This window comes from Muntiacus reevesi, chromosome 8, assembly GCF_963930625.1.
Source record: "Muntiacus reevesi chromosome 8, mMunRee1.1, whole genome shotgun sequence".
NCBI classification, from domain to species: domain Eukaryota; kingdom Metazoa; phylum Chordata; class Mammalia; order Artiodactyla; family Cervidae; genus Muntiacus; species Muntiacus reevesi.
In genome coordinates, this window is record NC_089256.1 from 46,490,624 (window position 1) to 46,515,138 (window position 24,515).

The 24,515-nt window shown below is 46.5% G+C and overlaps 1 long non-coding RNA gene across 3 annotated transcripts; it reads left to right on the plus strand.

The window, feature by feature from the left end:
* The first annotated feature begins 402 nt into the window (after positions 1-402).
* LOC136173288 (uncharacterized) lies at positions 403-16,092 on the plus strand. Of its 3 annotated transcripts, none has more exons than XR_010664204.1 (4): positions 403-2,105; positions 2,708-2,886; positions 4,346-4,476; positions 14,153-16,092. It is a non-coding gene; the product is annotated as an uncharacterized lncRNA (long non-coding RNA). The 3 variants fall into 3 exon arrangements; XR_010664203.1 differs by lacking the exon at positions 14,153-16,092 and adding an exon at positions 9,059-9,348; XR_010664205.1 differs by lacking the exons at positions 2,708-2,886; positions 14,153-16,092 and adding an exon at positions 9,059-9,348.
* Positions 16,093-24,515: the final 8,423 nt, after the last annotated feature.

Sequence of the window (24,515 nt, forward strand, 5' to 3'; positions counted from 1 at the left end):
ATGCACGCCTCGGGCCCTGCGCTGCTCCGGCCGCTCGCGCCGCTCCTCCCTTCTCGCCCGCTTGCCGCCGCCGCCGCCGGAGCGCCCTCCGCATCCCCTCCTCCCGCCGCCTCCCCGCCCCCCGCGCCGCTCGGGCCTCGGCTCACAGCGGCGCGCGGCCGCCTCCGCCCCCGACCCGGCCGCGGCCCCCGCCTCGGCGCCCCGCCGGCATCCTCAGGCCCGGCCTCGTGAGCCGCCCTTTACCGTGGGGGGCCCCGCTCCCCTTCCTCACCTAAAATTCTCTCTGCGCCCCCTCCCTCCCTGGCGCCTGGAGCCGCATCCAGCCCGCGGTCCCTTCGCCCGACCTGGGTGGCATGCGGTCCTCCCTCGCCCTTTGCTTGGGTTCCTATGCCCCTAGTCCTAGCTCCCCTCTTTTGTATCCCCCTTTAATCCCCCATCCCCCCATTCAACCCAACTTCAGCCCCCGCGCTGCGCCCCCCTTCCCTGGCCCGGCTCGATTGGCCGTTTCCTGAGCTGTCAGACTTGAGCCCGGCGCTCTTATTGGGCGATTGGCCGGGCGGCTGTGCCAAAGGAGGGCGCACCCGGGCCGGGGGCGCCCAGGCAGCGACTGCCGCAGGGAGCCGAAGACCAGAGTCCCTGGAGAGCCAGAGGGGCCCAAGAGCCAGACCCGGAAATGGACGGGAGAGATGGAGAGACCGAGGATCTCTGAGGCCCAGGAAGACAGTTACGGGAAAGATGGAGATGCAGTTGGTGAGGCCGATGCAACCAGGGCTGGGCGGACAGGAATGCTTTGGTGGCTAGTTACCAAGCAAGAACCCCGCAGACAGCATTACAAACACCTGGCATGTGTGAAGAGCGCTCTTTGCTCGTTCATATGTTGTTTTAATTATTATTATTTGACTCCCCTCAATAACCCTGGGTTGTGACAGGGAACAGTGCCCGGGTGTTTATTCCCAGTTTACAGGTGCAGAAACTAGAGCTTCAGAGCTTAATTAACTTGCCATGGGCCACACAGTTCTCCTGACTTGCAACCAAAAGATCTTTCGTCAGCTCCAGGCTGGCTCCTTACCTTGCAAAGTGTTATCAGGAAGGATAGGCATCAGAGCACGGTGGAGATGCCCCGCTGGAGGGGGACCAGATGCTCCTACACAGCGACAAAGAGGCAGGAGTGGAGAGGAATTTTCTTTGGGTTAAAGGACCTAGGCCTGTGGAATGAGGTACCTCTCCAATTATTCTTCCCCCAGGCAGTCCTGCTGCAAGTTCCTGCAGCCTAAACTCTGGACGGGTGGGGAACAGTCACCTATAATCCCAGGAGGGAGAAACAACCTTCACTTTCTCCCCCCACCCCCGGGGCCCCCCACTCTCCCTGTGGAGCTTCTGACAAAGAGACTCGAGGCCTGGGTGAGCCTCCCATCCTTTCTCTATTGGTCATCTCTTTGGAAATTGGAAGATAAACCTTGCCAGAGTTGCAAATTGGGAGGAGAACCCTTCCAAGAGATCTGAATAAACTAACCCTAGAGTATTCCAGCGTTTGAGTAATCAATCCATGATTAGCAAAGTCTTAAAAAGCCTGAAGCCTGAATTTAGCCAACAACCATTTCACAGAGCACCCTCTATGTGCAAAGCACTGTGCTAGGTGCTTCAGGGATGGAGTTTACCCACCTCTGGTTACAGTCAGGGAGGGAGAGCAGCTAGCCACTAACTCCAATTCAGAGCACAATTCAGTCAGTATTCAACAGAGGACCAGAGAGAGTGTTTTGGGGGTTGGAGAGAGGAGGCATTAATTCCTACTGTAGGCACCAAAAAGAGGTTGAATCTGGAGCCAGCAGAATAGGAGTCAAGAGAAAAAAGAGAATGGACTGATATTAAGCAACAACAATATGTCTGTGAGTCTTATTGTCATATAACCCTTTTGAAGAAGATGTCATTTTCTCCACTATAGAGATGAGAAAACCAAAACTTACAGAATCAAAGTTTGCCCAGTTTGTGTAGCAAAATGGAAACTAAGTTCTGTCTACTTGTACTCTACCACACAGCCATGTAGCAAATATGATATAAGAACACCCAGACTGGCAGCTGCTTGGACAGAAACCAGATGACCTGAGGTATTAAGGCGGTTGGGTTCCATCTTTGATCTTCTCATTCCCTAGGCTCTCCCTAGGTCATTCCTTTCCATTTTATTCACAAATTTTATATAACCATCATCTTATAACAAAAACAATGTATGATTAAATGTGGGAAAACTAGAAAAAAGAAAGACGAAAGAAAACATTTATAAATTACACCTAGCAAGAACCATTAACATCTTAATTTTTCTCTTAACAAAAAATGGGACTTTTTTACAAAGAGTTGTAGAATCTGCTTTTTTCTACTTTGCAAAATATGTGGTTTTTTTTATTCCCTTAAGCATCCATCTACAATACCCATTTTGTTGTCTGAGCAGAATTCCATTGCATGAATATAGCAAAATTTATTTAACCAGTCTCCTACTGTTGGGCATTTTTCACTGTCATAGCAGTTTATAAAAAGTTTCCACTCTTTTACTGTTATAAACAATGGGCATTTTGTAGATAAATCTTCACACACATCTTTAATTGTATCCTTAGGAGAAATTCCTACAAGTAGTATTGCTGAGCCAAAAGATAAACATCTTTTCACTAAGGTATTTCTGAAATCTGAATCTTATGCCCCTGCCTCCCCTTCTTAGTTCCAGTCTCACCTACCCCTGTCCACTGGAGAAATCCCTGCGGATGTTTCTTGGTATCCACCAACACCCTAGGTTCATTTGTTCTAAAACAAAGGTCATCACCCAAGAAGCTTTCTCCTCTCTCTGTTTTCTCGCCCCTGGTGGAATTACCATCTGCCCAAATCCTGGATCTTATACTGGTGAGCCCTCTTATCCCGATTCCTAGAGTCCTGCCGCCATACCCATGTCTTTTCAAATCTGTCTCTTCCACATTCTCTGGCTACTACCTTTGCCCAGGTCCTCCCTTCATGCCTGGCCAGTTACCAACTCTCCCTCCTTGCCATCCAGTCTGTCCCCCACTTTGTTCCCATCTGATCATACATGTCACACCCCGACTGCCAGCTGTCCAAAAAACTTCCTCTTCCTACCTGCCAGTTTTCAGTATCCACCACTTCCCCACATCATCTAACCACCCCTAAAGGATTCTTTAAACCTCTGCAGAGATCACTCTTCACATACACCCCCAGCACAAACCAAATTTATAGCACCTCTGCGATGCCTCTCTAAAGCCTCTTCCCTCCCCCGCTCCCAACCCCAGGCTAGGCACTCCCTCCTCCTCAGCTCCCAGCACACCTTGCTTTTCTCTTTTATTGCACTTGTCACGTTGTACTGTCTTGACTTGTTTTCAGAACTGTTTCCACAGTCTGTTGAACTTCTTGAGGGCAGAATTGGTATCTTTCTCATTCTTGTGCCCGGTACCTGGCATATAGGAGGTACTCCTTAGCTGTTTGTTGGATAAACAAATGGTACATCTGGGGAATAGTGATGAGAATGGAGTCTGAGGGGTGGGGTGGGGCTCAGTGACTGACTGGCAACCATGTGTGAAGATTGAAAAGTGGGTTGGACTCTTTAACACTCTTTAACACTTGGAGGAGCGTGGGCTTCAGTTTAAAGACAGGGAAGAGTGCCTGAATTGGGGAAAAGAGGTTGGGCTGTTATGTTTTGGGAGGCAGATTCTGGCAATGTAACTAGCTTGGAAAAGCAAGATTTAAAAGCAGAGGGGACTAGTCAGGAAGCTATGTCAGAGAAGGTATAGATGGAGCCCAGAAGTGACATGGCAATGGGAATGATGCCATTGGCTGGAGTACAGCTGTGAAGAGCCGAGAAACCCAGGGGTTGTCTGTGGCCATACCACCCTGACCGGGCTTGATCTTATCTGATCTCAGAAGCTAAGCAGGGTCAGGCCTGGTTGGTACTTGGATGGGAAACCCAGGGGTCAACCACTGTGTAGAGGAGGAGTTCGAATGGTCAGATGAAAACCGAGAAAGGTGGGGGTCACAAGGGCAAAAGGCAGAAACTTTTTTTGGGGGGTCTGCAATGGGTCTTAGTTGCGGCCCTCGGGTTCTTTGTTGCTGCGAGCAACCTTTCTCCAGTTTTTCTAGTTGTGATGCACAGGCTTCTTATTGCAAATGGGTTCTCTTCTTGTGGAGCACAGGTCCGAGGGCACATTGGCAGTAGTTGCAGCACATGGGCTCAGTAGTTGCAGCTCTTGAGTCTAGAGTGCAGGCTCTAGTAGCTGTGGTGCACAGACTTAGTTGTTTTGCAGCATGTGGGATCTTCCCGGACCAGGGATCAAACCCATGTCCCCTGTGTTGGCAGGCAAATTCTTAACCATTGGACCACTCAGGATCCTGAAAAGCAGAGGTTTTGAAGAGCAACTCAGGATGTACTCCTGGCTGTAGTCATCAGATAGGAGCTGACCCAAGGACCACCTCGGGGCTCTGTCTGAAGTAAGTACTTGGTTTGCAAGGAGAGGTGCCTATGCCCTCCAGGACACAGCAGGCCCTTTGGGAGATCTACAGACCCTTTTTTCCAGCCATCTGCCCCTTGTACCTCAGTTACCCTTCAGGACTTCATTCTTCATTTCCCCCAGACTTCTTTTTGAAAGAATAGTTGTATTTTGGAAATTAAAATACTAATATTTTAGAATGTTTAGAAATATTTGTAGAAGGGATTCTCAGTAATACTTTTGTGCCTAAAAATACCTTCCTTCCTCACAGTGGGATAGTGTAAGTACTATCTCACCATTAGATAGTCATGCTTTGGGATGACAATCATTCCCTAAAAGTGAATGTAGAAAATCTAGGGACAGAAAGTAGGTTAGTATTTGTTTAGGCCTAGAAAAGAGGAGGAATGGGAAGTGATGGCTAATAGGTAAAAAATTTCTTTGGGGGTGGGGTCGTGAATTAGATTACAGTGATGTTTGCACAACTAGAGAAAAATACTGAAAGTCAATGAATTGCACTTTAACCCAACTGGGTGAACTTTGTGGTATATAAATTATATTTCAAGAAAGTGGTTGAGGGGCTTCCCTAGTGGCTCATGGATAAAGAATCTGCCTACCAATGCAGGAGACATGGGTTCAACCCCTGATCTAAAAAGATCCCACAGGCCTCAGGGCAGCTAAACCATTGCACCACAACCTGTGCACTAGTTGGGAGCTGCAATGACTGAGCCCACGTTCCACAAGTACTGAAGTTCAAGTGCCCTGGAGCCCATGCTCTGCAACAGGAGAAGCCACTGAAATGAGAAGCCTGCACACTGCAACTAGAGAGTAGCCTCCTGCTTACTACAACTAGAGAAAAAACTCACAATGAAGACCCAGCACAGCCAAAAAAAAAAAACCTAGTTGAAAAATTTATTGCAGATACTTCTGGGAGATTGAAGAGTTTATGCCAGGACTGCCAGTCATTATTGTTTGTGTAGATAAGTTTAATCAGGCTTCTCCCTCTAATACCAAAACAAGTTTTTCTCACTGAGAGAAAGGATGCTTGCTCTTTAGGAGCAGGAATGAGTTAGGGAGAGGAACAAGAGAACACTTGAGACCACTAAGCAGCTCCAAGGCAAATGGAAGCAGAAGAAGGCATGGGCCCAGGAGAAGGAAGGAGGAGTGCAGAAATGACAGCCAGTTAGGAATTGGAGGTTAAAAATAAACTTCCCCTACTGCCTGGGAGGGCCCTGCCCTAAGAGGTCTTCACAAGGAAATAAAGAACTCTAAGAACCCTAGGCTTTCTCAAGGGTCGAAGAATCTTCAAGATCATCTAATTCCCTAGTTCAGTCCCTGGGTCAGGAAGATTCCCTGGAGGAGGAAATGGCAACCCACTCCAGTATTCTTGCCTGGAGAATTCCATGGACCGGCTGCAGTCCATGGGGTCACAAAGAGTGAAACACAACTGAGCAACTAACACACAATTCCCCAAAGATATGTCACCCTCCTCTGGATATTTGCATTTTGAGAGCAAGTCCTATGCCTAAAACTAGATGACTTACCTTTCCTTTGAGGAAATAACTTACTATCCCCAAGCAGAGAGTAGCTAACAGGATGGAACATTGTGTGTCTGGAGGTAGGTCATCCATGGAGGCTTGGGGCCCCATGTCTCTGCCACTGGGCACAGATGTCTGAGGTTCCTGGGAGTCACCCTCCACCCTAACCCATCCCCCACAAGGAGCTGTGAGGAGGAACCAAGGACCTCTGACTTCCTTACCTTGGAAATCGGGACAGTAGTTTGCAATTGGCCATAGGGAATTGGGCCCTAGATTTTTCCAGACTCTACACTCACCTCCAGACCTCTGGGCCTCAGGGAACAGGAAATATTCAAAGAGCTCAGATTGTAGCTGAGGTGGAAATGGCTGATAATAGCTTGATCTGCCACTCTCGCAGGTGTTGACATTTGCATTTTAATGGAGGCGGTTAATGCCTTCAGCTGAAGGAGTGACTAATATGTTCTTCCAACTGCTGCTGGAGGTAATGGGAGACCCTTTGTGGCCCAGGGCCTTTTAATGCCCTCTAGTCACAATACTAGATTACTGCTGATGGGCAGCTGCCAACCCTTTGGATTCTAATATCCATATTCCATGCTTTATCTTTGATCCTGTTCTTGATTTTGCTTTCTTGCACTTTCTTCTGAATCTCATTTTCCTAAAAGTATGGGAACATCCTTATGAGCCACTTATTCTTTCAACACTCGTAAACTGATTACCCATTTCAAGCAGAAAACTTGTGCTGGACACAGTTGAGTGGGGGGAGCCCAAGAAGTACGCCAGTAAAATGCCATCCCCAAGAAGCTGGAGGTGAGAAAGTCACAGAAATCTAGAGAACAGCGCAGCACCGGGGGAGATGGGCCATGTAGCTTATGCCAAGCGCTACTTAAACAAAGAGGCTGAGAACTATAGAAGGAGGTGTTCTGATAGACTTGGGTGAGCAAGAAGGGCTTCTGGGAGAGGTGAGAAGACGAAAGTATGTGTGGGAATTGGATATACAACATCTGAATGGAGTTTTGAGGATTCAAAACATTCCTCTAGTCACAAAAGACCACGTATTGTATGATCCTATTTATATGAAATGTCCAAAAGAGGAAAATCTATAGAAACACAAAAGAGATCAGCGGTTGCCTAGAATTTGGAGGGAATGGGTAGGGGAGATGGGGATTAATTGCTAATGAGTACAGTGGGAAGGTGAAAGCTGTTCTGAGGTTGTAGAGATGGTTCCACATCTCTAACTATACTAAAAAAATTGCATTCCATACTTTATGGAATATATCTTAATAAAGCTGTTTAAAAATGGGAGAAAGTGAGATCCAGAAAGACCATTCCTTCAGTAATCCCACTTCAGTTATACCCTAGTGTCACGTTCCTAGTCTTTTCCTGTTTGAAGACTGTTTCTTTCTTTCTATTTTGCTGCACTGTACAGCTTATGAGATTTTAATTCTCCAACCAGGGATTGAACCCAGGCCCTCGGCTGTGAGAGTGTGGAGTCCTAACCACCAGACTACCAGGGAATTCTCTGAAGACTCTCTTGCTCTTTTTTTTTTTTTTTTTTGGCCACACCACATGGCATGTGGGATCTTAGTTCTCCAACCAAGGATCAAACCTATATCCCCTGCCTTGGTAACATGGAGTCTTAACCACTGGACTGCCAGGGAAGTCCCCAAAGGCTGATTTTTAAGGTAAAAAAATTTCAAGAACCTCAACATGGTGTTTATGTACCTTTAGTTAAGAATATATATAGTGGTAAAAAGTTATTATAAATTTATTAATTGATTTTCATTTGGTAAATGAATTTATACTTTACTAATACCAGTAGTATTTATATATGCTAGAAAAGTGATTTTGTATTTGTAGGCAAGCATCTTATGCCTACAAACAAGGCTTAGTGGCCCTCTTTCAAAATCTCCTTGGTTCTTTGGGGTCCTCAACCCAGTTTCAGAATCCTGGTCTGTGCTCTACTAAGGCATGTTTAATTCAGCTTCCCTGTCAGGTGACTGCCTATGGGTGGGGATCCATTAGCAGAAAATATGATACAATTTCCATCCTACGATGTGTCTGCCTCTTCAGCTGCTCAGGCAAAATGGCACCCTTTCTCCTCCCCAAACCAATGAGCTTTGCTGAGAGCAGATCCAGCACAGAAGACAGCCAGAGCCATGCTGGTTGGCAGACACTTGTCTTTAGCAAATGTAATTAAAGTCAGCAGCAAGTAAGTGCCTATTAATTTTTCATTAGAAAAGTCAAAGGCAACCTTCTTGGAAAGTAGCATCGTTGAACTTCAGCCTTGGTATTAAAGCCAGACTTTCCCTCACTATGTGTATCTTCTTCTATGAGTACACACACAAGTGAGTCCTCAACCTCTTTATTGAGGGTGGGAGAGAAAGAGTCAGAGACCATCACACCTATAGCCTTCAGAGGTTTTTTTGTCCCATCCTCTGTCTCAGATTACCCCAATGTCTATCTGCATATGTAATTGCCTATATATATATATATGAACCTTTTATAAAATATATGTGTATGTGTTAGTTGCTCAGTCAGGTCCGACTCTTCGTGACCCTATGGACTGTATGTAGCCCACCAGGCTTCTCTGTCCATGGGATTCTCCAGGCAAGAATACTGGAGTGGGTTGCCATTTCCAACTCCAGGGGATCTTCCCAACCCAGGTATCAAACCCATGTCTCTTGAGTCTCCTACACTGGCAGGCAGGTTCTTTACCACTAGCACCACCTGGGAAGCCCATACAATATACTGGTGTCTCCCCAGATTGTGTTTACAGACCATTTTGTCATTTGAACCTGATCTTAGATTCCTTGGGGAGATGACTATTTAAAGCTCTCTATGATGAATCCTTTTGTAAAGAAAATACAGTGTTTGCACTCTAACCAGTTTGTTTTTTAAGGCAAGGGCAATATTGTCAGTCAAGAAGAGAGGATTGGGGACTGGGGCCCAATCTGGCCCTACCAGCTGACTCCTTGTTTGTAGGCTGATTCAACTTGCTTTAGGCATCAGTTAACTCATCTCTTTTCCTCCATGTGCTTCCTTACAAAGGCATTTCACCTGATGAGAAAACAGTCCACTCAACACAGAGAACTGAGGGACGAGCATTAAACTTGGGGTTAGAGTACCTGGAGGTTCTTCACCAGCCCTACCACTTTCCAGTTGCATGATGTCTGACAAGTCACCTGTCTCCTCTCTAAACTGCAGTCCCCAGCTAGGGTGACTGCTCTCCTGCCCTTAACGATTTGTTGTGAGGATCTAGACAATGATGTGAAATTCCTTTTCAAGTTATTCATCCTTATGTAAACCAGGGATCATTCTTAATAATAGCAAAATAATAAATCCACTCTTAATAAAGTCAGATATTCATTTAAGAGGTTAGCATGGAAGGTGGCACATCTCTGGGCCTTAGGCTCTTGCATACATTTAGAGATGACTGTGATAAATATTTTTATGTCTGTGCTGCGTGTGTACCAGCTCATCTAGTAGTCTGGGAGATCTGCTCTTTCATCTCTGCTGTGTTCAAAGCAGGGCCTCTAGGGCCATGCAGATGAGAGCTCTGTTCTCTGAGACCTTACCTCTTTCAGAATTCTGACAGACTGCAGCCTGTCTGCTGTTCAGACTGGGGAACTGTGCCCTCCTGCAGGCGTGGGCGGTGATTAGAGTGGCCTGTGAGGAGCTCGAGTGGGGCTGAGTGTTGCTTCTCCTCTTGCCGGCCACTCTGCTTGGCCCTGGAGTGGTTTTACCCAGTCTCCGTATCACTGACTGTGAATCCGTGATTGGGGATGGCAAGCCAAACTGTGTTAGTGATCGTGCTGGGGCTGGCTGACCTTCCCCAAGCCAGGATAATCTCTTTCCCTGGCAACAGGCAGAGGCACCAAGGGACAACGACAGATTGTGAAATCCTGGGGCTGGGCTTTCTAGAATTACTTAAAAAGAGAAAACTGTAACAATACCTTGCATTTGTACAGTGCTCTTAAAAAGAAAGAAAACAGTTTTTAAAAGCTATTCGAGGAGAAGGCAGCATTGGAATTGTCTGGTGGAGAGCAAACCAGATGGGTAAGAAACATATTGTCTTATTCTTATCAACTCAGTAACAATGAGAGTGTTAAGAGAAATCTCTCATCCTTACCCACCCCCCTACCACCACACACACAGGTGGGAATACCAAGGAAGAGTATCACACAGCATTAGCGACAGAATCTGACCTAACCTTCTTGACTTTTATCGCCACCCTAAAGCAGGCAGTGGATGAAGATGCTGAATGACCTAACATTTTGCTTTGTCCTCCTGAGATTCCAGCATGTAGACAGCTCTTCCTGAGACAGACTTTGTGCTCTGTCCTCTGGGGCATACAGAAATACACTTGATTGCTTGTAGGTCTGAAAGCAGTGAAGAAATGTGGGGGTGGCACGAGAAACACTGCCATCTTCTTGCGAGGTACCTGCTAAGGATCTTTAAGCCAAGCGGGAGCAGACTCAACAGACAGGACTGGATGGGGCTGCATGTGTTGCCTAGAGAGTTTCAGTGCTGTGTGAAGATTTGAAAAAGACATTTAAGGAAGGCATTTAAAGAAGCAAACTGGCCACTGGGCCAAATGTGGCCAGTGCCTGTTCTTAGACATAAAGTTTTTGAAATACAGTTTTTGAAAGTTGTTGAAACACAGCTACACTCATTTATTTTTGCCTCAGCCTGCTTTTGCACTACTTGCAGAGTTCAGTAGGTTATGACAGAGACTGGGTGCCCACAAAGCCTAGAATCTTTACTATCTGACCCTTTAGGAAAATTTGCCCACCTGTGCCTCACACCAAACACACAAGAATCAACTCAAAATATATTATAGACCTAAGTGTAAACCTTAAAACTGTAAGAAGAGTACACAGGAGAAAATTTCTGTGAACTTGGGTTACAAAGATTTCTTTATCGCAACACTGGTTCATTACTTTTCCAGTTATTAAAAAAATTTTTTTTGGTAAATTGGACTCAGCCAAAATTAGGAACTCTTCAAAAATACATTGCTAAATGAATGAAAAGGCAAGTCACAGACAGAGAGAAATTATTTGCAGATAAACATATCTGATAAAGAGTTTGTAGGCAGCATCTAAAAGGAACTCTAAACTTGATAATGAGAAAAGATTCTAATATAAGTGAGTAAAAGATTTGAACAGGCATGTCACCAAAAAATAGGTGAGTAGGTGAAAATATACAGATAACACATAAGGACATGAAAAAATGCTCATCATCAGTAGTCATCAGGGGAAAACAAGTTTAAAATCACAATGAGATACCATCACGAGCCATTAGAATGGCTAAAATTAAAGAGTGACCATACCAAGTGTTGGATACAATATGGAGCAACTGGAACTCTCACACACTGCTGGTAGAAATGTAAATGATACAAACCCTGTGAAATAGCATGGCAGTTTGGTTTTTTTTTAAGTCAAGCATTTCACATACCATATAATCCATTGATTTCACTTCTAGGTATTTACCCAAGAAAAATGAAAGCATATAAGTGTATATCCACACAAAGACCTAATGCTAATGTTCATGGCAACTTTATTCATAACTAAAAGCAACCCAAATATTCTTTAACAAATGACTAGATAATCTAAACACATTTGACAGATCCATGTAATGGAATACTATTCAACAATAAAAAGGGATGAACTATTGATATAGTCAATGAAAGGAATAAATCTCAAACTGATTATAATAATTATCCCAACTGGAAGAAGCCAGACAAAAGAGTACATACTATATGATTCCATTTATTAAAAAAATTCTAGAAAAGGCAAACTAATCTGTAGTGATAGAAAGCAGCTCAGTGGTTGCCTGCGAATGTCAGGAAGCGGGAGAGATTGATTGAAAGGGAAACTTGGGCTGGGAGGTGGGGGTAATAGATATTCATTACCTTGATTATGGTGATGGTTTCATGTGTGTGTGTGTGTGTGTGTGTGTGTGTGTGTGTGTACATACATATGTCAAAACATCAAACTGTACAGTTTAATGTGTGCAGTTTATTGTATGTCATTATACATGACTGCTTCCCTGGTGGCTCAGCAGTAAAGAATAAACCTGCAATGCAGGAGACCCGGGTTCAGACCCTGGGTCAGGAAAATCCGCTGAAGAGGGAAATGGCAACCCACTCCAGTGTTCTTGCCTGGAGGACCCAGAGGAGCCTGGTGAGCTACAGTCCATGGGGTCTCAAAGAGTAGGACATGACTGTGTGACTAAACAACAAAATACAGAACTAAATTGACAATAAAACTACTTTTCTTTTTTAAAGTATTTTTTAAAATAATTTTATTTAGTTTGTTATGCCTGTGCTGGGTCTTGGTTGCTGTGCAGGCTTTTCTGTAGTTGCAGCAAGTGGGGGCTACTCTCTAGTTGCAGTGACTGCTCTTGGTGCAGAGCACAGATTCTGGAGCCTACAGGCTTCAGTAGTTGCGGCTCCGGGGCTCTAGAGCACAGGCTCAGTTGCTCCTTGACATTTGGGATCTTTCCAAATCAGGGGTTGAATCTGTGTCTCCTGCATTGGCAGGCAGATTCTTTACCACTGAGCCACCAGGGAAGCCCTACATAAAGCTATTTTTTAAAAGGAAGAAAAAACCCTGAGGTTGTTGTTTCTTTCTTTAAACACTCTGTGCAATTAGAAGCAGCCAGTTCACCCTGCCCAGGTTTTATATTCCTTATTCTCACTGCAGTGCTTTATCTCCCAACAGCCCTATCCCCCAAAGCCTTATTTTCCTCCAAAGTGACCACAGGTCACTGCACTGCCTCTGTGTGATATGGACCACCTGAATACTGCCTTCTCATGTTAATAGGATCATTGTTGCCTTTGAATCCAACTAGGTCAGATATCTGACCTCAGATTCTCACTTCCTCCAAAGTCTATTGCTTGTTACCACCCTGGTATCAATCACTATTGATGAGGGTTAATTCTGGAGAACAGAATTCACTCTAACTGATTGAAGCAGAGGGCTTCCCAGGTGGCACAGTGGTAAAGAATCCACATGCCAATGTAGGAGACGCAAGAGACATGGGTTCGATCCCTGGGTCAGGAAGATCTTCTGGAGAAGGAAATGGCAACCCACTCTAGTATTCTTGCCTGGGTAATCCCATGGACAGAGGAGCCTGGCAGGCTACAGAGCATGAGGTCACAGAATTGGACACGACTGGGCAATTGAGCATGCACACACACACACACACACACACACACACACGCGCGCACACCACAACTGAAACAGGAAAGGAATGTATTAAAAGATGGTGGGGGCGAGTTCAAGGGGGAAGTTCTTAGCCATTTCTGCATATGGGAATTACCTCAGTATGTGGGGGATGACTTGATTGTAGAATAATCCAATCTACATTATGAAAGTGCCTTTTAGATGGTGTCCCCCCGACCCCCACCCCACTAACCCTTCTTCTGGTGAAATTTCTAGGAAAGCTCCACTTAGAACTAAGGATAAGTGGCTTATTCCAGGGATAATTTTCTGGGGTAGGGTAAGGACAAGGTGAACCTGGAATGCCCTCTTCAGCTAGAAAGCAAAGATTCCCTCAGATTGATGAGGACATGTCAGAAGAACACAGGACGCTGCACATCCATAAGAATGGTCCATTATACAGAGTGAAGTGAGCCAGAAAGATAAACACCAATACAGTATACTAACGCATATATATGGAATTTAGAAAGATGGTAACGATAACCCTATATGCAAGGCAGAAAAAGAGACACAGATGTATAGAACAGACTTTTGGACTCTATGGGAGAAGGCGAGGGTGGGATGATCTGAGAGAACAGCATCGAAACATGTATATTATCAAGTATGAAACAGATCGCCAGTCCAGGTTGGATGCATGAGACAAGTTCTCAGGGCTGGTGCACTGAGATGACCCAGAGGGATGGGATGGGGAGGGAAGTGGGAGGGGGGTTCAGGATGGGGAACACATGTAAATCCATGGCTGATTCATGTCAATGTGTGGCAAAAACCACTACAATATTGTAAAGTAATTAGCCTCCAACTAGTAAAAATAAATGAAAATAATAATAAAAATAAATACAAAAAAAAAAAAAAAAAAGAATGGCTAAAACAAAACAACAAAAACTTAGTAAGTTCCCAAAAAGTGATTCTGCCTCCCCAGGGTGGCTCTGGGATCCAGTCATTTGCTGTGCGGATAGCACCTGGATATAGACTGAAGATACTGCATCAGCCTCCCTGGAAGTCTGAGGAAATCAACGAATGTGTCCTGGTAGAAATGACGAGCCCTGGGTTCTGCTACTAACCTGCGATGTACCTGTCCCTTTTCCTCTTCTGAGCCTCTGTGTCTTGTGTGTTTAATAAGGGGAGAGGGGACCCTAAGTGTTTTCACATTGAGTTTCCTGGAGCCCTAGAACCCCTAGGATTGCCCTGAGATGCTGCAAGGAGAGCCAGGGTTGGGGGTGAGCTCCACCTAGAACAGTTCTGCTTTTGTCTATTTCAAGTTTGGCAGATATAACTCTTAGTTGACAAACTCAGGAGGTTCTGAAAACATCAATTCCTCTAGTTTTGAAATTTCTAAATTAATTTCTGACTCACATGACCCATTCTCAGAAGCTGGATGAAATATTCACTCCAAATATTCTTGGAGTTCTCTCAGATCGTGCCTCACTTCTGGGATACACATGTCCACTAACAAGCCATGTCTCTCCAGTTGTCTCTGTGGGTCCAGCTGTGTCTGCTGGGGCATAGGCACCTTTTGGAAGCTGACCATGGTCCCCTCTGCCTTTCTTTTCCTCATCTCTCTCTAGCCCACCCTCCACCCTGGGAAAACTCTTCCTAACCTGGGGGGGAATTCCCTTTTGTGTTTAAGACATTCACTCAGTCAGTGTCAGTGAATCCCCATCATGGGTAGAATGGTGTCTCCCTAAAAAAAGTTATGTTGGAGTCCTAAACTCTAATAACTCAGGATGTGACCAGATCTGGAGAAAGGGCCTTTAAAGAGGTGATAAAGTTATAATGAGTCTATTACGGTGGGCACTAAGATAGCAAGGAGATCAGACCAGTCAGTCCTAAAGGAAATCAACCCTGAGTAGTCATTTGAAAGACTAATTCTGAAGCTGAAGTTCCAGTGCTTTGGCCACCTGATGGGAAGAGCTGACTCATTAGAAAAGACCCTGATGCTGGGAAAGATTGAAGGCAGGAGGAGAAAGGGGAGACAGAGGATGAGATGGTTGGATGGCATCACTGATTCAATGGACATAAACTTGGACAAACTGCAGGAGATGGTGAAGGACAGGGAAGCCTGGTGTGCTAGAGTCCATGGAGTCGCAAAGAGTAGGACACAAATTGGCAATTGAACAATAGTACAAAGAGTGGGCCCTAATCCAATATGACTGGTGTCCTTATAAGAAGAGGAAACCTGGACACATAAAGGCATAGAGTGAAGACAATGTGAAGAGGCAGAGAGAAGAGAGCCATCTACAAGTCAAAAAGAGAGACTTGGAATGTAGAGTTCCCTCACAACCCTCAGAGCAAACCAATGCTGCTGACACCTTGATCTCAGACTTTCAGCCTCCAGAATGGTGACAATACATTTCTGTTGTTAAAGCCACTCAGTATGTTGTGGTATTTTGTTTGCAGCCCTAGCAAATGAATGCAGATTCCTTATCCCTCTTTTACCTCCCTTGCAAACACTCTAAGTTCTCCTGGGCACTGTTAGTTCTCCTAACATCTGCTTGAATGGGAGAAAGGGATAGGAAAAAAACAGAAGTAAATATTTCATAATTTCACTCAGCTATACATACACAAGTGAGCAGAGAACCAGAGGCTAAACTGCTTAAAAATCACTGGACTGATGAGCTGATGATTATTGTCACTAGGTGATGGGTCCACGGGGGTTCATTGTACTATATTCTCTACTTCTGTGTATATTTGAAAATTTCCATTGTAAACCATTAAAGAGGAGAAAGGAGAGAATGAGAAAGAAAGCATCATTCTGTACCACCAGGCCAAAAGATGACACAAGGTACTTCCATCTCTAGAGCTCCTTACAGTAGCATCTGCCCCTCTCCTTGTCCCTACTAGCCAGACTCTGCTGACAGCATCAAGAATTACCCTTCTCCCCATCCCCAGCTGAGGCCACTGTCTCCAGAGCCTATGCCTGGAGACTCCCTTCCCCAGCCAGGCTTCAGCACTGAGGGTTTTGCAGCCATGGAGCAACTGCACCTGAGCAGAACAAGGACAGCAGATGGAATCCCAGATCCATCTCCTGGATCCCAGATACCCAACACACCTCATCATTACCTGGGCTGCCTGGTCAGTCTTCCTGGATGGCTCCTCGCTCTAGCTCCTCTCTCTCCCTTCAGGAGTTGTTTCCCCTGCATCCTGTTATTACCACTTCTTGTACCAAATAACTCCCCCAATATTACTAATGATCACTCAGATTATATCCTGAGACACATCTACAGTGCCTCATGCCCAGCTTCCCATCACCAAAAGCTCTCCCTGACCCTTGACTCTGGGGCAGGATGAAAGAACCCATGGAAACAATATTATTTGTGGCATTTCAAATGAGTTTGGGTCACATTATCCCTGGTACCATGGTTAAGTAATCAAATGGCAGCCCAATGGTTCTTGGCTTTCTTGTGCCCCATTGCAAGGGCCACTGTTTATGTTTTCTTTTAATTCCTCTTCTATATTCACTTCTTCCTTTAGAGGCAGTGAGGGCAGAAATTTCCATTGGCAAAATAAGAAAAGGAAAATGGGCTTTTTATGGAATTGATTCAATGAAACTTAAGAGAACTGTCCTTTTATTTTAGGATTATGTTCTTCCCATTTTCTGGTCTTAAAATAGCTTTTCTTCCATGAAGTGCTAGTATCAGTGTACTGCAATCTATCAGTTGGAGTTTAATTGCAGGTATAGCAGTCTCTCTAGCTATTTTAAGCAGAAAATAATTTAATATAGGGATTTAGAACTTAACAAAATCATTGAAAGGACTGGTGAGCAGAGGTAGATTGGGCTTCTGGAAGTACCTCCCAGAAGAATTGACCTGTCAGGAGCTCTGCCATCTCTGTCATGATGGGCAATCTGGGGAGTTAGGAAGTCCCTGGTCCCATCTGCCAGCTCCAGGACCATTCCACCCCCAGCAGTGATCCCTATGATCCACATCAGCAAGAGTGATGCCACATGTTTGCCCTTCGACACACCCCAAACTAGAGCTTGGGCCTGGAATCTCTGCTATCGCCACCCCAGGAGAACCAAACTTCTTTGTCCCCCGCTAGTCCAGAAAAGCAGCGGTAGTGCAAAAGCACATTCTTGGCCCCTCTCTGCCTTCTCAGTCTCATGCCAGTGCACCTGCCTGGCAGAGGCAGGTCATGGGCACACCTGAAGCTGTAAGGCCTGCTGCCCGAGGCATGGAGTGCTTGACCCAGTCTGCAGTCTGTGGCTCGACGCCTACATTTTACTCAGGTGTGAAATCCAAAATTTCTGATGGGCAGGGGGTGAGATCAGTCCCCTAGAGCAAGATCCATCAAGGATAGAAATTGAACTGCTCAGATTAATACCTAGCATCCAATAAGCACAGGGAGAGGGGCTCCTCCTCATTAGTCGCCAAGAGGATAATAATTAAAGCCATGATTAAAATCACCACTACACCTCACTGAAACGACCAAAAAGAAGAGTGACAGCACCAAGTAAGTACAAGGATGTAGAGCGAGTCATGCTCCTGTTCACTACTGGTGCGAGCCTACATTGATACGAACATTTGGAAAATTGTGTGACAGTACCTACTAAAGCTCTAAGAATAGATGACGTCTGACCCACTAATCCCCTCTGAAACCATCGAATAAAAACAGGCATGAGAATGTTCATGACATCAACTTTTAAGAGCCCCAAACTGAAGACAGTCCAAATGTCCATCAACAGGAGAATTAATAAATAAGCTAGGGTACATTCAGGTATTGAAACACTAGAGAACAATGAGAACTGGCAAACCACAATCACGTGCAGCTGCACGGGTGGATATTAAGCCAAAAGAGACACAAATGAGGTTACGCCAGATGTCTTCATATAAACAAAGTATAGAAGCATGGTCTTGGGAATTAGCATAGTGGGTCTCCTTGCAAGTAGATAGGGACTGGTATAAGGAACACAAAGTGGGTTTCTGGGGTGTTGGTTGTGTTTTGTTTCTTGACTGAGATACTGGTTACATGTATGTGGTTACATGTTGGGAATTTTGGTCTTGTTGTACACTTATGATCCATGCACCTTTTAATGTGTATATATATGTCAATTAAACATGCAAAATGAAACACACAACTTAGCTTTCAGTCTTTCTCTAAGCACCCTCCCTCTTCCCCCACGCCTGCCGATAATAATGATGGTTCCGCTTATGGAACACCTCCCATGAGCCACACACCACACCTCATACTGTTGATTCTCACAATCTCTGGGCCAAGCGGAAGGCTATTTCGTGGATGAGGCTCCAGAAATGAAGAGAAATTACACAGCCTGTCCAGAGCCATCCAGTGGACAAGCGGCTAAGCCATGAGTCAAACCCATGACTCTGTGGCTTGTGTCTTTCCCGTTCAGAAGCCCAGTGCTTCTCTGCTGTGCTTGGTCTCTTTTCCTGGTCTGCAGCCTGCTTGGGTATATGGTCCTTTGCCAAGGATTTGGCTCTCTCCCTGTCCCCTCCCTTCTGCCCCTTTCCCAGAGGTCCAGGTCTGAAATGCCAGCAGCTGCCACCATCGCCAAGCACTTAGAGGGCAACATGTTGTTCCTTGATGACAAACCTCAGGGAGCCATCAACAGTTACTGTCACCATACACGGGCGGTCTAACATTCCAGAACTTGTCCTTGCCCTTGGGCCAGCTGGTCCCAGGAGCGGTCTGGGCAGTGTTTGGGGGCTCTGCCACATCAGGGCCTACAGGAGCAGGGCTGGCAGATTTGCAATCATGACTAGCCCCTCGTGGTCTTTGCTTTGCTTGACCATCTTTCGGTAGAGTAGGCTGAGGTCCAGCAGCAGCCAGAGGCCCTGGTGCCATGGCTGGGTCTTGGAGGAAGTTCCTGTTGTCCTGGAGAGGCCTCTCCCACAGGCCTTGGTGGTGCGAAGAGTGTGCACCTTCTAAGCCCACCTGCACCGGCGCTGTCAGTGTCTGGCACTCTGCAGTGAAAGGACATGCCAGGTGCTGAGCTAAGCAGGCACTGAAGGGTCAGATGTGACCGAGAAAGATGCAATGTCCCTGGCCGCAAGTAGCTAACAGCCTTGGTGGTGAAAGCACCCAACACTTGTGGAGCACTCCCTGTTTGCTGGCACAGTTCTCATCTGCCTATAAAGGTGTTATCTCATTGAGGCCTTAAAAGAACTCTTTGACACAGGTACTCTGATTCTCATTTTATAGATAAGTCATGTCTGACATTTTTGCAGCCCCATGGACTGTATCCTGCTGGTATTCTCTGTCCATGAGATTTTCTGGTCAAGAATACTGGAGTGGGTTGCCATTTCCTTCTCCAGGGCATCTTCTCAACCCAGAGATCAAGCCCAAGTCTCCTGCATTGACAGCTGGGCTCTATACCATTGAGCCATCAGGGAAGCCCGTGGCAGGCCCTCTAAACTGACCCAATCTTCCTCTCCTCCTCACATTTACCATCCTTGTGTAATCTCCCAAAATCTGAGTGTGGGCTGGATTTACTGCCTCACTTCTGATGACTAGAATAGGGTAAAAGTAACAAAAGTTGCTTCTGATACTGAGTCTTATAAAAGACTGTGGTTTCCATTCTGGGTGCTCTCTCGCTTTCTGGGATCACTCTCCCTGGGGGAAGCCAGCTGCCTGGGGGTGAGGCAGTCCTGTGGAGAGGCTCCAGTGAGTGACCTTGGTCATAGGTCCTGTCTCGGGTGAGTCTGGAGATGCCTGCAGCCTCAGATGTTGTCTTGATAGCAACATCACGAGAGACCCCATCCAGAACCATGCAGGAAGCTGCTTGCACATCCTTGACCCACAGAACTGTGAGATAATAAATGTTTGTGGTTTTAAGTAGCCAAACACTGGGGCACTCGGTTATGTAGCAATGGATGGCTAATCCACTCGCCCACACTCATGCAGACAGAGCTGGAATTGGGACCCAGGTGTGTCTGACTGCAAAGTCCCTGCCCTTAACCACTCCCAGTACTGTTTTCCCCAGTCTTAGAGGGAACACGTCAATGCCTGAAGTGAGCTGAGACTACCTAGAACCGGTGATGAGCCTGAGAGCTGAGGAACTAACCTCAGGCGAGATTCCTAACCATTCTGTGCCTCGGTTATTTCACATACAAACTGGGGATGATAATAATACTCAATTTCATACAGTTGTCCTGAGGATTAAATAAGTTTATACATGTGAAGCTCTTAGAACATAGTGAACATTCAAAAAGGGTTAACTACTACTAGTATTAGAAGAAATAATATATGCAAATATTAAATGAAATAAGATTTGGCTCAGCTCAGGCTCCTCTGAAAAATTGGTGTTCTCATCTGCAAAATGAAGATAACACCATTATCATTTCTTGTGATCAGCATTAGATGAACTAGCACAGTGCCTGGAACATACTAGAAGCTTAATAAATGGCACCTAAAGGATGATTAGAGATTTTCTGGTGGTTCAGTGGTAAAGAATCCATGTACCAATGCAGGTGTAGGCAACACAGTTTCAATCCTTGTGTCACGAAGATCCCTTAGAAGAAGAATGATCTCTACTCCAGTATTCTTGCCTGGGAAATCCCATGGACAGAGGTGCCTGGTGGGCCAGAGTCTATGCAAAGATTTGGATACGACTGAGCACGCACACACCCAAAGTAAGATTGTATTGACTAACAAAGTATGATTATACTGTCTGACATTCTAAGGGTGGCACATGGAGGATGGGTGAACAGTGGGTACTGTTATAGCCCAGGTCTCGTTGACCCCACTCTTTTGAGACACCTCACACCCCCCAGCACTGGGGTCTGGGAGCTGGCTGAGGTGGAAGGCAAGGTGAGGGTGGGAGTCACAGAGCCTGTAGTTCATGGGAAATCCATGAAGGGGCCTAGACCTTCCTCCTGGTCCTTGGGAATGAGCTCCCTTACAGCACTGAGCCAGCAGCTAATAGGTCCCTTAATGCTCCAATTATGGGATTATGTTAACAGTCCCAAGAAGGAATTTGGTTCCATGAAAATCCTCAAGCCCCTGGGGCTGAAAGGCTTAATGAGTCCCAGCAACAAGGCCGCCACCATTTCTGATTCCAGTTGGATCTCTGCTGAGATAGCATGGTTTGTGCTCAAAACACACTCCAAAAGAAATAAATAAGTAAATAATACAAAAAAGATGGGCCTTACTCTGCACCCCTATGTGGAAATGTTTGAGAAAACGATGACCATCTTTGTTCAAAGATTTGGAGATTTGGGAAATATGTTTGCATAACTTTGCCAATTTCTTGGCAAAAAAGAAACCATAAAGGAGAAAACACAAAACACATAGTTCCCCAAATGATACCAAAACACACTTTCTAAAAACCACAACTGCAGAGCACCCCTAATGTTGCTGATCACTGGTTTTCAAACTGGGTTCCTCCAAGCTCCTCCACCCCGTATAAAAGTCAGAGCTGCTGCCTTTTCGTTGGCCTCACATTTCAGGATTCAGATTCTGATTTTTTGGAAAAGGGTTTTTCCTACTTAAGAAACAAGCAAAGAAAAAAAAGCCTTGAAAACTGCATTCTTTGGTCATCTCTAAGCTCCTGTCTAGTTCTGGTAACATTAGTGTCTGTGTTCAAAAGGAAGGAAAGGGGTATAAAAATGGCATAGGAAACACAGGAGTCAGATCAAAGAACTTCCCACAGCAAAGAGCATACCCACTGTCATGAGTAAGGCGGAAGGAGTGCTGAGGATCGTTCACTTGCAGGGATCTTCGAGAAGAGCAGCAGAAGGGCTTAGATGCAGGGAGGTGGATGGGTTGATTCCATGGCAGGAGGACTCCGTGGCCCTGTGAAACTCCTACGCAGGCTGAGCAATTCCTGGCTGGGGAAAGGCCCTGCAGACCACAAGGTGCAGTCTATCTTCCACACTTCTTCACTTCTACTTCTCCCAGCTCTGCAACCCGAGTCAAGCATTCGACAAACCTCCAGGAGCACCTACTATGTGCCAAACACTGTGTGAGTTCTGGAGATACTGCTGTGAACAAAGCAACAGCCCCTGCCCTCTCGAAGTCAGTATTCTAGAAGGCGCCACAGAACCTCACCCACACATTTAGTGCCACCTCTACTGGGGCTGGAAGAAAGAAATCCAGAACAATAAGAATGACTGTAGGGAACTGGAAACCAGAGGTGGGGTTCTGGACGGGGCTTCCTTAAGGAGTGATGCTTGAGAGAAAACGTGAAAATGAGGAGGAGTGGGAAGGGGACCCCATCCCATGAAGGGAGCCATAGAGGGGGCCTTCCGGTCTTTCCTTCTGATGTACGTACATGGTGAAGGTGCAGGTTTAGCTCATTTCCAATTTCTAGGTTAATGAATTCATTCCCTGGGTGGTCTTGCTGTCTGGATTAGACTCCCTGGTTCCTGCTTCACAAACCTGAGTGTGCCTCAGAATCAGCTGGGCGCTTGTGCAAACCAGGTCTCTGAACCCCGCCCCCCAGATCTTAAATCAGTGTTGATGAGACAGAAGCCATTCCAAACCACACTTGAGAAGTACTGCCGTCTCAGGGGTAACCTCCCATCAGAACCTCCCTGGACACCCACCTGTCAGAGGGATTGGCGGCTCCCAGCCTGGCGTGATTCTGGCACCAGGCCACTCTCAGAAGAGGTGGCATCCTTTCCCTGCCCTCGGGTTCCTTAGCTGTTCTGCCTGGAGGGAGAGCAGGCTGCCTGGCCAGTTTTAGACCCTCACCCCCAGAATTTCTGTCTGCCTTTCACCAGCCCAGAGATGTAGCCCTGCTGATCAGGTAATTTGCCTGGTCAGGTGAAAGGGCAGCAGGGAGAGGAGTTGGACAGCTCTGCAGGCCCATTTTCCAGCTGGAACAATGTCTGGTTGAGGGAGGCAAAGGGAAGGATGTTGGGGAATGATTGCCTTCCTCCCCTGCTGGAGGGTCAACCACACAGGAGGAAGGCCCAGCTGATGTTCCAGCTTAGGATATAGGGGGCTTTGAGGACCAGCAGCAGCAGCTGCCTGAAGCTTGCTCTATGACAGACTGCTTATTCCCAGTCATCTGCCTCTTCAGCAGGGAACAGAGTCAGTGCTGCTGATTCCCACCATGTCAGGCGTCTCAGAGACCCAGGAGATCAAGCTCACACCTGCTGGGTGGGCCTGGGTGTTGGCTCCACAAGGTCTCGCCTGTCTCTGCCTTGTTCATGGGCCCATCCTCAGCACCTAATGCAGGAGCCAGCCTGTAAGAGATGCTCCCCAATGTTTGCTGAATGGTGATAGGAGAGGAGGAGCTAGAATGCAGCAGTTAAGAGCATGGTGGGACTTCACTGGTGGTGCGGTGGTTAAGAATCCACACTTTCACTGCAGGCGGCATGGGTTCAATCCCTGGTCTGGGAACTAAGATCCCACATGCCATGCAGTGCTGTTAAAAAAAAAGAAAAAAAGCATGGGCTCTAGAGCATTATAAATCTGGTTTCACATCCTGACTCTGAACTTACAAGCTGTGTGTCTTGGGCAAGTTCCCAGCCTGTCAGAGCCTCATCCTTTTTACCTGTGGATCAGTGATAGGCAATGACAGCATCTACCTCACGGGGCCCCCAGAAGAGCAAGTGAGACCAGGTCTGGAGGCATCAGTGCAGACGGTGGCCATAGCGCCCAGTGAACCTCAGCTACTTGTGTTGTTGTGGAAGGAATTCAGGATGTGTGGTCTTGAGAAGGCCTTAGTGTGTGAGGGCGGGGTAGGGAAGGGGATAAAGAGTCCAGGGCTCCAAAGAGGCTTCCTCCAAGGAGTCTGGCTGGATGTGGTTTAATCTCATCAAGATGAGAGGCTGAGGAAACTGTCCTATAACCTGAGAACTCAGAAAGAGGCTGGATGAGAGAAGAGTGTCACAGTGAGAATGGACCCCAAGGATGGCTGGAACCCATGGAGGTCTTGCAGGGGCTCCTCAGGGTACTTCTCTCTTCTGGAAGTGACAGCGTCCCAGCATTGAGGCACACCTTGTGTAGGTTTCCTCTCTGTGGCTTCCTGCCTCCTCCCAGCTCAGCTTTCTGACTGGAACTGAGGAGCCATCAGCATCTCTGTGGTGCTTGTCCCTCTAGAAACCAGGGACAGGAGGCACAGAAGGAACAAGAGAACTGAGGATGGTAGGGGGAAGAAACAGGCAAGCTAGTGACCAAGCTGCTGGCTGGAGCCGGGCGTCACAGGGGGTAGGGGTAGGGTGGACTTCCTTGGAGTGAATGCAAAGCACCCAGCGGAGGCTCTGGGGTCATCCCAGCCATCCCCCACCTCTGGAGCCAGATGACCCCTCCCTCACCCCAGGCACGTAGAGGGGACTGACCCCCTCTGAGGCTTTTAGAGTTCGGTGCAGCGTGCATGT